This window comes from Mobula birostris, chromosome 2 (genome assembly GCF_030028105.1).
Source record: "Mobula birostris isolate sMobBir1 chromosome 2, sMobBir1.hap1, whole genome shotgun sequence".
Classification (NCBI taxonomy): Eukaryota; Metazoa; Chordata; class Chondrichthyes; order Myliobatiformes; family Myliobatidae; genus Mobula; species Mobula birostris.
The window spans coordinates 82,695,727-82,709,195 of record NC_092371.1 but is presented as its reverse complement, the minus strand read 5'-3'; the positions used below and the strand labels follow the sequence as shown (position 1 = coordinate 82,709,195).

Genomic DNA, 13,469 nt, shown 5'->3' with positions numbered 1-13,469 from the left:
TAAGCAGTGGGAATTTCCTTCTTCAGAAACAAGATGTTCATAATTTTAGTCTTAACTGTACTTCAACCACACAGAAAAACAGGAACAAATAAATACGTCCATAGCACAAGGTATTTTTTAATCATAGAACAGACAGTAACAAAGTCATATGAATGTATGTTCCTCTTTTCTGCACCTAGGGCTGCACCTTGATCACGAAAGACTGTCTGCTCTAAGTCTAAGCTTAAGACATTTGATTATTAAGTTACAAAGTTCAAATAGAAAAATGCAAATTAGCCTCTTAGTTCATTAACCCTTTAGCTAACCCTTTGACTAGCTCATCCTGACAGATTTTATGGCTGTCTATGTGCAAAATTTTAGCGACACCGGATGAGTGAGGAGGTTTCATAGTTCTGTAACTTTAATGGTCATAATGGAAAAGCACTAGCAACTCTGGTGCCATCAGATAAATAACCCTTTATTCTTACACACTATTTCACCGGGGTATAAACATGCCAGCTACCCTCACCTGGTTTAGCCTAGCTGTCTAAGTGGTGTACTGGGGTGTAACTGCTGTTGCATGCAAACAGCTATTTGAAGCCAAAGGTGAGCAAACTGCCCCAAACTGGACATGACAAGCCCCTTCACCAAAGGTGTTATCCCTCTTTGGACACCCCATATGCCCCAAGTGCCTATCTAAGAGCTTCTTAAATGCCTCTATTGTTTCTGTTTCGGCCGCCAACCCTGGCAGTGCATTCCAGACATTCACCCTCCATGTACAAATTCTGTCCTCCACATCTCCTTTGAATCGCTCTCTCTCTCTCTCTCTCTCTCTCTCTCTCAGTCTCTCTCTCAGATCAGGCAGCATCTATTGAAGTGAATGAACAGTCAATGTTTTGGGCCAAAACTACTGGAAAGGAAGGGGGAAGATCCTAGAATTAAAAAATGTGGGTGGGGGGGGGAGGTTAGGAAGATAGTTGGAAGGTGAGAGGTGAAGCCAGGTGTGTAGGAAAAACAAAGGGCTAGAGAGGAAGGAATCTGATAGGTGAGAAGAGTGGACTATGGGAGAAAGGGAAGGAGAGACCCCACGGGAGGTGATGGACAGGTGAGGAGAGTGGACTATGGGAGAAACGGAAGGAGAGGCCCCACGGGAGGTGATGGACAGGTGAGGAGAGTGGACTATGGGAGAAAGGGAAGGAGAGGCCCCATGGGAGGTGATGGACAGGTGAGGAGAGTGGACTATGGGAGAAAAGGAAGGAGAGACCCCACGGGAGGTGATGGACAGATGAGGAGAGTGGACTATGGGAGAAAGGGAAGGAGAGGCCCCACGGGAGGTGATGGACAGGTGAGGAGAGTGGACTATGGGAGAAAGGGAAGGAGAGGCCCCATGGGAGGTGATGGACAGGTGAGGAGAAGAAGCAAGAGGCCAGAGTGGGGAAGAGAAGATGTGGGAAGGGGGGAGTGAAAAAAACTACCAGATGGAGAAATTGATGTTAATGCCAGCAGATTGGAGGCCACCTGGATGTTGCTTCTGCATGCTGAGTGTGGCCTCATCATGGCAGAAGTGGAGGCCATGGACCGACATGTCAGAACGGGAACGGGAATGGGAATCAGAATTAAAATGGTTGACCACCAGGAAATTTTATTTTTGGCAGATGGAGTGGAAGAGCTCGACAAAGCTCTTCCCCCATTTACGTCAGGTCTCACCAGTGTAGAAGAGGATGGATCAGGAGCACTGGACACAATAGACAACCCCAGCAGATTCTCAGGTAAATTGTTGCCTTACCTGGAAGGACTGTTTGGGGCCCTGAATGGAGGTGAGGGAGGAAGTGAATGGGCAGGTGTAGCATTTCCAGGTGTAGCAGGGATACATGCCAGGAGGGAGATTAGTAGGGAGGGATGAATAGACAAGAGAATCATGGAGCGATTCCTTCAGAAAGCAGAGAGTGAGGAGGAGGTAAAGATGTATTTGGTGGTAGGATCCATTGAAGACGGTGGAAGTTGCAGAGAATAATGTGTTGGCTGCAAAGGGTCATTGGGTGATACATGAGGACAAGAAGAACTCTATCCCTGTTAAGGCAACTGGAAGATGGGGTGAGTGCAGATGTCTGGGAAATAGAGGAGAGATGGGTGAAGGCAGCATCAATGGTGGAGGAAGGCAAACCCCATTCTTTGAAGAAGAAGGACATCTCTGTTGTCCTGGAAAGGAGAGGCTCATTCTGAGAACAGATGCGGCAGAGATGAAGTAACTGAGAAAAGGCAAGAGCATCTTTCACAAGGGACAGGGTGGGAAGAGGTATAGTCAAGATAACTGTCGGAATTGGAAGCTTTATACCAAGATGGAAACAGAGATCGAGAAAGGGGAGAGAGGTGTCAGAAATGAACCAAGTGAATTTGAGGGCAGGATGGAAGTTGGATGCAAAGTTGATGAAATTGATGAAGCAGCACCAATGCATTTGTCAATGCAACACAGTAAAGAGGTTTATAAAGCTGAGTTTTACTGTGGTGAAAAACTGTGTTTTGTTTAAATAAGTCAGCTTCACCAGAGACCAGAACGGGTTAAAGGAATTTTCAAAGAGTAGGAGAAATTGGATAGGGAGGGTCGCAGCATAATTTATTAAGGAGAAGGCTACGGCATTGAAAATGAAAGATCTTGCCAGTAATAACATTCAGATGGTCTGTCTGTGGACTGTTCTCTGGAACATAAAAGGGGTATCACTCTGCTGAGAATCCTTTACAGTGAAATGCAAGTAATGAGGAAATCTCCCAACAATTCAAAGAGATGTGACAAGACCTTTAACCATTTATAGGCTGACAGCACATAATAGTGCCTCAAGTCTGAGCAATTTCATAGTTCATAATTCATCTAGAACCCCCACCATTCAGGGCATACACTCTCCTCACTTCTACCGTCGGGCAGGAGATTCAGGAGCCTTAGGGCTCACACCACCAGGTTCAGGAACAGTTATTACCCTTCAATTATCGAACAATCCTGAACCATTGTGGATAACTTCAGTCCCCTCAACACAGATCTGATTCCACAACCTACAGGCTCAGTTTCTAGGACTCCTTGCAATCATGATCTCAGCAGTGTTTGATTTGCACAATTTGTCTTATTTTGAGCATTGTCAGTCTTTGTTTATGTATAGTTTTTCTTTATTTCATCTTCCTGTAAATGCCCGCAAGAAAATTAATCTCAGGGTAGTATATGGTACTTTGATAATAAATTTACTTTGAACTTTGACCTTGATCTGATGTAAATTACGAAACAAATCAATGGCTTGTGAAGTAAAAAAAAATCCAATAAACTTCAGTTGTATTTTCAACAAAATGCTCCTAACTTTACGAAGTGGGGAGAAGTTAGTGGCTCAGAGCCAACCCTGCCCATTTCCTCCCTGGGGAGAAGCAGTCAGGGAAATAATTTCTGGGGATGGTAAATAGCTTTCAAATTGCTGCCGCTGTACGTTTAGTTCCCTGGCAGACAGGAAGCCCCCCACCCCACCCCACCCCACCTCATGTAAAAATCATGTTTCTGTTGAATTTCTGTTCAAAGTGGTAGTATTGACACCTAGGAACAGAGCATACTTTTAACGTTGGCCCAGTTCCAGCACTGAGGATTATATGCAGCACACGAGGGTCAGTTGAGAGGTAACAACCTGCCGCACAGGGTCCTGCTGCCGTGGACACCGTAGGATGAAGGCTGCTGTCCAAAGGTGATCCGGGAAGCCTTAATGGATGGAAACTCTGAATCACTCTCAGCTGACACAGCTCCTTAAATCTTTGTTGCTCAAGTCAGGAAGCCTCCTGTGCGCTCCGAAGCAGATTCATCACTCGCTGTGCAATATCCTGTGCTCTGTCACTGCAAGAGCATGTGCTGGAAATTGTCTCTGACTCACAGACCCCCAGCACTTCTCTTCTCCAACCTTCCCCTCCCCTCACAGGGAAATGACAATCACGTAAGAGACACTCAGCTCCGTGTCGGCTATCACGGCTCACAGTGGTGACGATGGTCAGCAGTACCTTCCCTACTGGCGCAGGAAGATAAAATAGGAGTGAGCAATAAAACACAGAGAAAACAGAAACTGTTGTATCTTTGAGATCTGAAGCTTAATTGTTAGGGGATGATTGAAGGGAAGAATGTGAAGGACCTGACACCCTCAGCACATTTATACAATACCCAGAGGTAGCCTGGGAGGCTGCAATCTCCGAGACAACAGACAGACGAACAAGATTGTAGGATTAAACTCTGTGATGTTTTGCAGATTAGTGGGCCTAATGGCTTTTTTATAGAATATAAAACACAAAAATTAAAGCACAGAACATAGGGGACACAAAACCTAGAACACAGAGTATAGGACATGGAACTAAAGCTCTGGGCCTGTGGATTGTGGATTGGACTGTAGTTCCTGTCACTTCTTCCTCTGTTGCTTTTTTTGCTCTTTTGGGTGACTGAATTGGGGTGGCCTGCAGATAGTGATCACAGAGCTGAACTGAATATGGACCCTTTCACTTTTGAGTTTTATTTTCTGTATTTTTACTCTTTATTTCTTGCTGCAGTTTGCGTGGTTTGCTTTTTGCGCAGGGGGAGTTGATGTTCTTCTTGCCATTTGCGAGATTTATTTTGTGCATATCGGGGGGGTGATGTTTTTTCCTTGAAACATAGAAACATAGAAAAACAGAAAATAGGTGCAGGAGTAGGCCATTCGGCCCTTCGAGCCTGCACCGCCATTTATTATGATCATGGCTGATCATCCAATTCAGAACCCCGCCCCAGCCTTCCCTCCATACCCCCTGATCCCTGTAGCCACAAGGGCCATATCTAACTCCCTCTTAAATATAGCCAATGTACTGGCCTCAACTGCTTCCTGTGGCAGAGAATTCCACAGATTCACCACTCTCTGAGTGAAGAAGTTTTTCCTAATCTCGGTCCTAAAAGGCTTCCCCTTTATCCTCAAACTGTGACCCCTCGTTCTGGACTTCCGCAACATCGGGAACAATCTTCCTGCATCTAGCCTGTCCAATCCCTTTAGGATTTTATACGTTTCAATCAGATCCCCCCTCAATCTTCTAAATTCCAACGAGTACAAGCCCAGTTCATACAGTCTTTCTTCATATGAAAGTCCTGCCATCCCAGGAATCAATCTGGTGAACCTTCTTTGTACTCCCTCTATGGCAAGGATGTCCTTCCTCAGATTAGGGGACCAAAACTGCACACAATACTCCAGGTGTGGTCTCACCAAGGCCTTGTACAACTGCAGTAGTACCTCCCTACTCCTGTACTCAAATCCTCTCGCTATAAATGCCAGCATACCATTCGCCTTTTTCACCGCCTGCTGTACCTGCATGCCCACTTTCAATGACTGGTGTATAATGACACCCAGGTCTCGTTGCACCTCCCCTTTTCCTAATCGGCCACCATTCAGATAATAATCTGTTTTCCTATTTTTGCCACCAAAGTGGATAACTTCACATTTATCCACATTAAATTGCATCTGCCATGAATTTGCCCACTCACCCAACCTATCCAAGTCACCCTGCATCCTCTTAGCATCCTCCTCACAGCTAACACTGCCACCCAGCTTCGTGTCATCCGCAAACTTGGAGATGCTGCATTTAATTCCCTCATCCAAGTCATTAATATATATTGTAAACAACTGGGGTCCCAGCACTGAGCCTTGCGGTACCCCACTAGTCACTGCCTGCCATTCTGAAAAGGTCCCGTTTATTCCCACTCTTTGCTTCCTGTCTGCTAACCAATTCTCCATCCACATCAATACCTTACCCCCAATACTGTGTGCTTTAAGTTTGCACACTAATCTCCTGTGTGGGACCTTGTCAAAAGCCTTCTGAAAATCCAAATATACCACATCCACTGGTTCTCCCCTATCCACTCCACTAGTTACATTCTCAAAAAATTCTATGAGATTCGTCAGACATGATTTTCCTTTCACAAATCCATGTTGACTTTGTCCGATGATTTCACCGCTTTCCAAATGTGCTGTTATCACATCTTTGATAACTGACTCCAGCAGTTTCCCCACCACCGACGTTAGGCTAATCGGTCTATAATTCCCCGGTTTCTCTCTCCCTCCTTTTTTAAAAAGTGGGGTTACATTAGCCACCCTCCAATCCTCAGGAACTAGTTCAGAATCTAACGAGTTTTGAAAAATTATCACTAATGCATCCACTATTTCTTGGGCTACTTCCTTAAGCACTCTAGGATGCAGACCATCTGGCCCTGGGGATTTATCTGCCTTCAATCCCTTCAATTTACCTAACAACACTTCCCTACTAACAAGTATTTTGCTCAGTTCCTCCATCTCACTGGACCCTCTGTCCCCTACTATTTCTGGAAGATTATTTATGTCCTCCTTAGTGAAGACAGAACCAAAGTAATTATTCAATTGGTCTGCCATGTCCTTGCTCCCCATAATCAATTCACCTGTTTCTGTCTGTAGGGGACCTACATTTGTCTTTACCAGTCTTTTCCTTTTTACATACCTATAAAAGCTTTTACAGTCAGTTTTTATGTTCCCTGCCAGTTTTCTCTCATAATCTTTTTTCCCCTTCCTAATTAAGCCCTTTGTCCTCCTCTACTGAACTCTGAATTTCTCCCAGTCCTCAGGTGAGCCACTTTCTCTGGCTAATTTGTATGCTGCTTCTTTGGAATTGATACTATCCCTAATTTCTCTTGTCAGCCACGGGTGCACTACCTTCCTTGATTTATTCTTTTGCCAAACTGGGATGAACAATTGTTGAATGGGTTGATTTCATGGTTTTCTTTGTTTCGTGGCTGTCTGTGGGAAGATGAATCTCAGGGTTGTATACAGCATGCAGACTTTGATAATAATCTACTTAGAACACAGAACACAGAACATATAACACAGAACCTAGAGTACAGAACATAGAACACAGAACTTAGAACGTGGTCAGGGCATGAAGAGATATGTGAAGAAGGCAGGAGATTGGGGCTGAGAGGAAAATTAGATCAGCCATGCATGATGAAATGGCGGAGCAGACTCAATGAGCCAAATGGCCTAGTTCTGCTCCTATAACCATATAACCATATAACAATTACAACACGGAAACAGGCCATCTTGGCCCTTCTAGTCCGTGCCGAATGCTTACTCTCACCTAGTCCCATCTACCTGCACTCAGCCCATAACCCTCCATTCCTTTCCCGTCCATATACCTATCCAATTCTTTTTTAAATGACAACATCGAACCTGCCTCTACCACTTCTGCTGGAAGCTCATTCCACTCAGCTACCACTCTCTGAGTAAAGAAGTTCTCCCTCGCGTTTCCCCTAAACGTTTGCCCCTGATCTCCCAACTCATGTCCTCTTGTTTGAATCTCCCCTACTCTTGATGGAAAAGGCCTATCCATGTCGACTCTATCTGTCCCCCTCATAATTTTAAATACCTCTATGAAGTCCCCCCTCAACCTTCTACGCTCCAAAGAATAAAGACCTAACTTGTTCAACCTTTCTCTGTAACTCAGGTGCTCAAACCCAGGTAAACATTCTAGTAAATCTCCTCTGTTCTCTCTCTATTTTGTTGACATTTTGTCTTATGGTTTATAGAACATAGACCACAGAAGACAGGACACAGAACCTAGAATGTAAAACATAGACTTTAGAACATAGAACAGCACAAGAACAGGAACAGACCCTTTGACCCACAGTGTTGTGTCAAGTTAATGACACCTAATCTCTTCTGCCTTGACATAGTCCACACCCTTCTGTCCCTGCATATTCATGCACTCAAAGGCCCGTTAAAGGCCTCATTCACCTCCACCACCACCCCAGGCTGCAAATTCCTGGCACACGTATCGCTGTCTGCATTTCTCCTTTGAACTTGATCCCTCTCACGTTAAACACATGCCCTCTAGTATTACACAGTTTGACCCTGGGGGAAGAGCTGAATTTTCATAAGTTTATAGCTTCTCTCAAGTCTCCTCTCAGCCTCTGCCGCTCCAGAGAAAACATCCCTAGTCTGTCGGGCCTCTCATTATAGCATATCCTATGCAATCTAAGCAGTATCCTTGTGAACCTCTTCTGCACCCTCTCCAAAGCCTCCACACACTATGCTGGGGCAGCACCGTAGTGTAGCAGTTAGTGTCACGCTATAAGAGTCCCAAGTGCTCCTGCCACGTTTTGTCACCCTGCAACCTTATCCTTCAATCTCTTTGAATTATGCATGTGTATAAATGTCTCTCTCCAGCAGACATCATCATGACTCCAGTATTTCTACTATTTTGTAATGTTTCTTAATTGTACATATGATTTTTTTGTGTCCTAGCGCTGAGCAGTAGCGGACTGGCCTATCAGAGTTCTCTTTGGGAACTAGTTGACTTGATCAGCGTTTCTGATCTGGCTATTGTTCACGATTGCATTCAATAGAAAAATAAATTACAGCACCAACCACCTGGGTTCAATTCCAGCCCCTGTCTGTAAGAAGTTTGCATGTTCTCGCCATGGCCGTATAGGTTTCTTCTGGGTGCTCAAAGATGTGTGGGTTAGTACTTTAATCGATCACATGGGTGTAGTTGGGAGGTGTGCACTCATTTGACTGTAAGGGCCCGTTGCTATGCTGTATCTCTAATTAAAAAAACAAAACATATTTTCTTTTCTGGCAACCAGAAATGATGCAATATTCCACATGTAGCCTAACCAGAGATTTATAAATTGCAACGTTACTTCTTGACTCTTGAATCCAATGCCTTGAATAACAAAGATTATTCTTTTGTCTTCAGTTTCTACAAAAAACATCCTGACAAAGCTTTTGAGTTCCAAGTGTATTGAGTTCCATACCTTGGGTACAATGGGTGGCCCGGTGGATATACATCTCCACCGTAGGAGGTGTAAGGCACTCCTTCCCTCCACTAGCCTGCTGGTCATCCCCTGGTCAAGATGTAGCACCATTTGAACTTGAAGCATTGTGTACTTCTGGTCATCTCTCTACAGGGAAGATATAATTCACCAGAGGTAAAATAAAAATCTTTGCTTTGTATGCCATCCATACAGATAGAGCACTACTGCACATAAGTAGGCCCTTTGTCCCATCTAGTCTGCAACAAATGGTTATTCGGCCTAGTCACATCAACCACACCTGGACCATAGCCCTCTGTATCCCGCCCATCCATGTACTTATCCGAGTATCTCTTAAATGTTGCAATCAAACCCACATCCACCACTTCCACTTGTTCCACACTCACACCAGACTCTGAGTGAAAAAGTTCCCGCTCAGGTCCCCCTTAAAGGTTTCACCTTTCATCCCTAACCTATGACCCTTAGTTCTAGTCTTAGCCACCCTCAGTGGAAAAAGCCAGCTTGCATTTACCCTTTCCATACCCTCACAATTTTGTATACCTCTATCAAGATTCTGGAAGCACATACTACCACACTCAAGGACATCTTCTCCACTTCTGCATAAGAAAATTGAACAGTCCCCTAGGATTATGAGATAGACTCATGACCTCACAATCTACCTCATCATGGCCTTGCACCATATTGTCTACCCGCTCTGCACTTTCTCTGGAACTGTTGTATCTGTAACTCTTTATTCTGTTAGAGGAACTCAGCAGGTCAGGCAGCATCTTTGGAGAGGAATAACCAGTCGACGTTTCGGGCTGAGATCCTTAATCAGGTCCTGATTCCTTCAGCTCACAAGCAAGAAAAAGTCTGCAGATGCTGCAAATCCGAGCAACACACACAAAATGCCGGAGGAACTCAGCAGGCCAGGCAGCATTTATGAGGGGAAAATGTACAGTCAACGTTTTGGGCCAAGACCCTTCATCAGGACTGGAGAAAAAAAAGCTGAAGAGGAGATTTGAAAGGTGAGGGGAGGGGAGAGAGAAATGCCAGGCAATAGGTGAAACTTGGAGGGGGATGGATGAAGGAAAGAGCGGGGAAGTTCATTGGTGAAAGAGACAGAAGGCCATGGAAGAAAGAAGAAAGGTGGGGTGGGCGGGGGGACAAGGAGTACCAGAGGGAGGCGATGGGCAGACAAGGAGGTAACATGAGAGAGGAACAAGGGGATGGGAAATTCCTTCAGCATTTTCTATGTGTTACTCTGGATTTCCAGCATCTACAGAATCTTTTGTCTTCTGCACCCTGTTAGTTTTTCCATGCACTATTTCAATGTATCGATGTGATGAGATAACGTGTCATGTAAAACAATGTTTCTCTCTGTTCCTCAGGACATGTAACTACAATAATCCAATTTACCAGTTATCCTCCTGTGACATCCTTGTACTCCTTTCCCACAAAGACCATAAGACCATATAGAAGCAGAGCTGGGCCATTTGGCCCATTGAGCCTGCTCCACCATTTCTTCATGGCTGATCCAATTTTTCTCTCAGCCTCAATCTCCTGCCTTGTCCCCACAGCTAGCTGACTCATTCCCTCCTTCCTTATGTCCTTAGATAAGTATAAGTTGCTGGAGACTTTGAAAAGGCTTGGGAATTGGAAATTGGAATTGTAATTGGTAACATAAAATGACTAAATGTAAACATTAACCCCAGGTTACTCCCATTCCCATTCAGGCATGTTGGTCCACGGCCTCCTCTTGTGCCTTGATGAGGCCACCCTCAGGGTGGAGGAGCAACATCTTGTATTCCATCTGGGTAGTCTCCAAACTGATGGCATGAACATTGACTTCTCCTTCCTCACCATCCCTTCTTATTCTATTCCCCACTCTGGATTCTCACCTCTTCTCACCCACCCATCACCTCCCCCGATGCCCTCCTCCATGCCTTTCTCCTATGGTCCACGCTCCTGTCCTATCAAATTCCTTCCTCTCCAGTCCTTTACCTTTCCCACCCACCTGTTTTCACATATCTCTTTCTAGCTATCCTCCTTCCTCTTCTGCACCCCCCCCCCACCTTTTTATTCTGGTATCTTCCCCCTTCCTTTCCAGTCCTGAAGAAGGGTCAGGACCTGCTGAGTTCCTCCAACATTGTGTACGTATTTCTCTGGATGTCCAGCATCTACAGAATCTCTTGTGTTTATAATTGACCCCAGGAGCTTCTTGTTTAATAACATACTTAGATAAGACTGGTAAGTGCTTTGAATATTAAGTATCAAAAGATTATAGGACATCAAACAGAACACTACATGACAATACAGGCCTTTCAGCCCATGATGTTGTGCGGAAATTTTAACCTACTCCAAGATTAATCAAACCCTTCCCTCCTACATAGCCCTCCATTTTCTATCATCCATGTGCCTAACCTGCATCCCTGAAATGCCCCTAAAGTATCTGCCTCCACCACTACCCCTGGCAGGGATTTCATGCACCTAACATTTGCTGTATTAAAAAAAAACTCTACTTCTGAATCCCTCCTATACTTTCCTCCAATCACCTTAAAATGATACCCCCTTGCGTTAGCCATTGCTGCCCTGGGAAGAAGTGCTGACTTTCCATTCTATCTATGCCCCTTATCATATTACACACATGTGCTCCGAAGAGAAAAGCTTCAGCTCACTCAGCCTTTCCTCATAAGGCATGCTCTCCAATCCAGGAGGCATCTTGGCAAATCTCATTCGTGCCCTCTCTAAATCTTCTGCGTCCTTCTTGTAATGAGGTGAGCAGAACTGAACACAATACTGCAAGGCCACACGCACAAAATGCTTGAGAGACTCAGCAGGTCAGGCTGCATCTATGGAGTGGAATAAACAGTCCCTCAGCAGGTGTTGTCCAGCCAGGCTTTTATAGAGCAATTAGAAAAGATTCCTTCTAACCATTAAGGTCACCCCTAATTCTCACAGACTGTAGAATGCTATGCTAATTTCAACACCCAGAAATTTCTCATCAGCCAGAGGATCAAGATGTCTTTCCCCCTGGAATTTCTGGGATATGTACTGAGGAAAGAGAAGCTTGAACATTTTGCAGTGACAGGAAAAATTAATGGAGCTCACGGTCGACAGCTCATGACATTCATGGGTTACATCAAGGGATGGACAGGCAAAAGTTTTGGAGAGCTTATTAGGACTTTTCAGATTAAAGACAGATGGAAGACCATGATCGCCCAGGTCACATGACATGGGAATAATGATGATGATCATGATGATGATGAATTACCTTAAGATTATGCCCCCTTGTATTAGCCATTTCTTCCCTGGGTAAAAGTCTCTGGCTGTCCGCTGGATCTATGCCTCCTATCATCTTGCACCTCTATCAAGTCATTTTTCATCCTTCTTCACTCCAAAGAGAAAAACCTTCGCTCACTCGACCTTTCCTCATAAGACATGCTCTCTAATCCAGGCAGCATCCTGGTTAATGTCCTCTGCACCTTCTCTAAAGCTTCCATGTGCTTCCTGCAGTGAAATAATCAGAACTGAACACAGTTTCAATCACATCCTCATTAAAGGATCTGAATTTAAATTTTGCAGAAGATGAGACTGGGCTTGAACTTGTGTCTCTGGATCTTCAGACGAGGGCTCTGAAATTCTCTGGTAACATAATCACAATGTCATTCTTCCTTGTGACTTTTCCCAAGAACTCCAATTAAAACGAACACAGGGAGTCCAGAGTTTGTAACAGGGCCTGCAACCAATTCATAGCAAGCTTCTTTGAATCCGATGTGTAAGGCTGGCAGGAATTGGAGGTATTTGTAAAGTTTACCACACAAGACTTCCCAAATCTAAGTCCAATCCAGCTGTTGTCAAACATCTCTTTGTTCCCCACTTTCTCAATCATAAGGGAGGTTGTTTCAAAACAACAGGAAATGGATAATTATTATCAGAGTTCCTATGACTTTTCACCTACATTTGTCATCAGCGAACAGTGATTAACAAGATTCTTCATTCTGCCAGTCTCGAGTCAAGTCACACGCACAAGATGCCAGAGGAACTCAGCAGGTAAAGCAGTATCTATGGAAGGGAATAAACAGTCGACTTTTTAAGTTTAGACCTTTCATTAGAACTGATGAACACATCTTACCCATCAGTGCATATTCATGCATCTCTCACATCTCGGCCCGAAATGTCGACTGTTTATTCCTTTCCACAGATGCTGCCTGACTTACTGATCTCCTTCAGCATTTTGTGTGTGTTGACCATAACACCATAAGATGATAAGAGCTAGGAGCAGAATTGGGCTATTTGGCCCATCGAGTGTGCTCTGCCAGTACATCATGGATGACTTATTACCTCTCAACGCCATTCTACTACTTTCTACCCGTAACCTTTGACACCCTGATTAATGAAGAACCTATCAACCTCTGCTTTAAATATACCCAGTGATTTGGACCGCACAGTTGTCTATGGCAAAGAATTCCACAGATTCCTACCTTCTGGCTAAAGAAATGTTTTCTCACCTCTGTTCTAAATGGACGTGCCTCAATTCAGAGGCTGTTCGCTCCAGTCCTGGACTCCCCCACTATAGGAAACATTCTCTCCACATCCAATCTATCCAGACCTTTCAATATTTGATAGTTTTCAATAAGATCCCCCACCTTATTCTTCTAAATTCCAGTAAGTACAGGCT

General features: G+C 44.4%; 1 long non-coding RNA gene across 1 annotated transcript; it reads right to left on the bottom strand.

Annotated features, from left to right (window-relative positions):
- Positions 1 to 3,914: 3,914 nt before the first annotated feature.
- Positions 3,915 to 12,206, bottom strand: LOC140208621 (uncharacterized). Its single transcript, XR_011888846.1, has 3 exons — positions 12,063 to 12,206; positions 8,792 to 8,938; positions 3,915 to 4,004 (listed from the first exon to the last, which is right to left on the bottom strand). It is a non-coding gene; the product is annotated as an uncharacterized lncRNA (long non-coding RNA).
- Between the last annotated feature and the right edge of the window lie 1,263 nt (positions 12,207 to 13,469).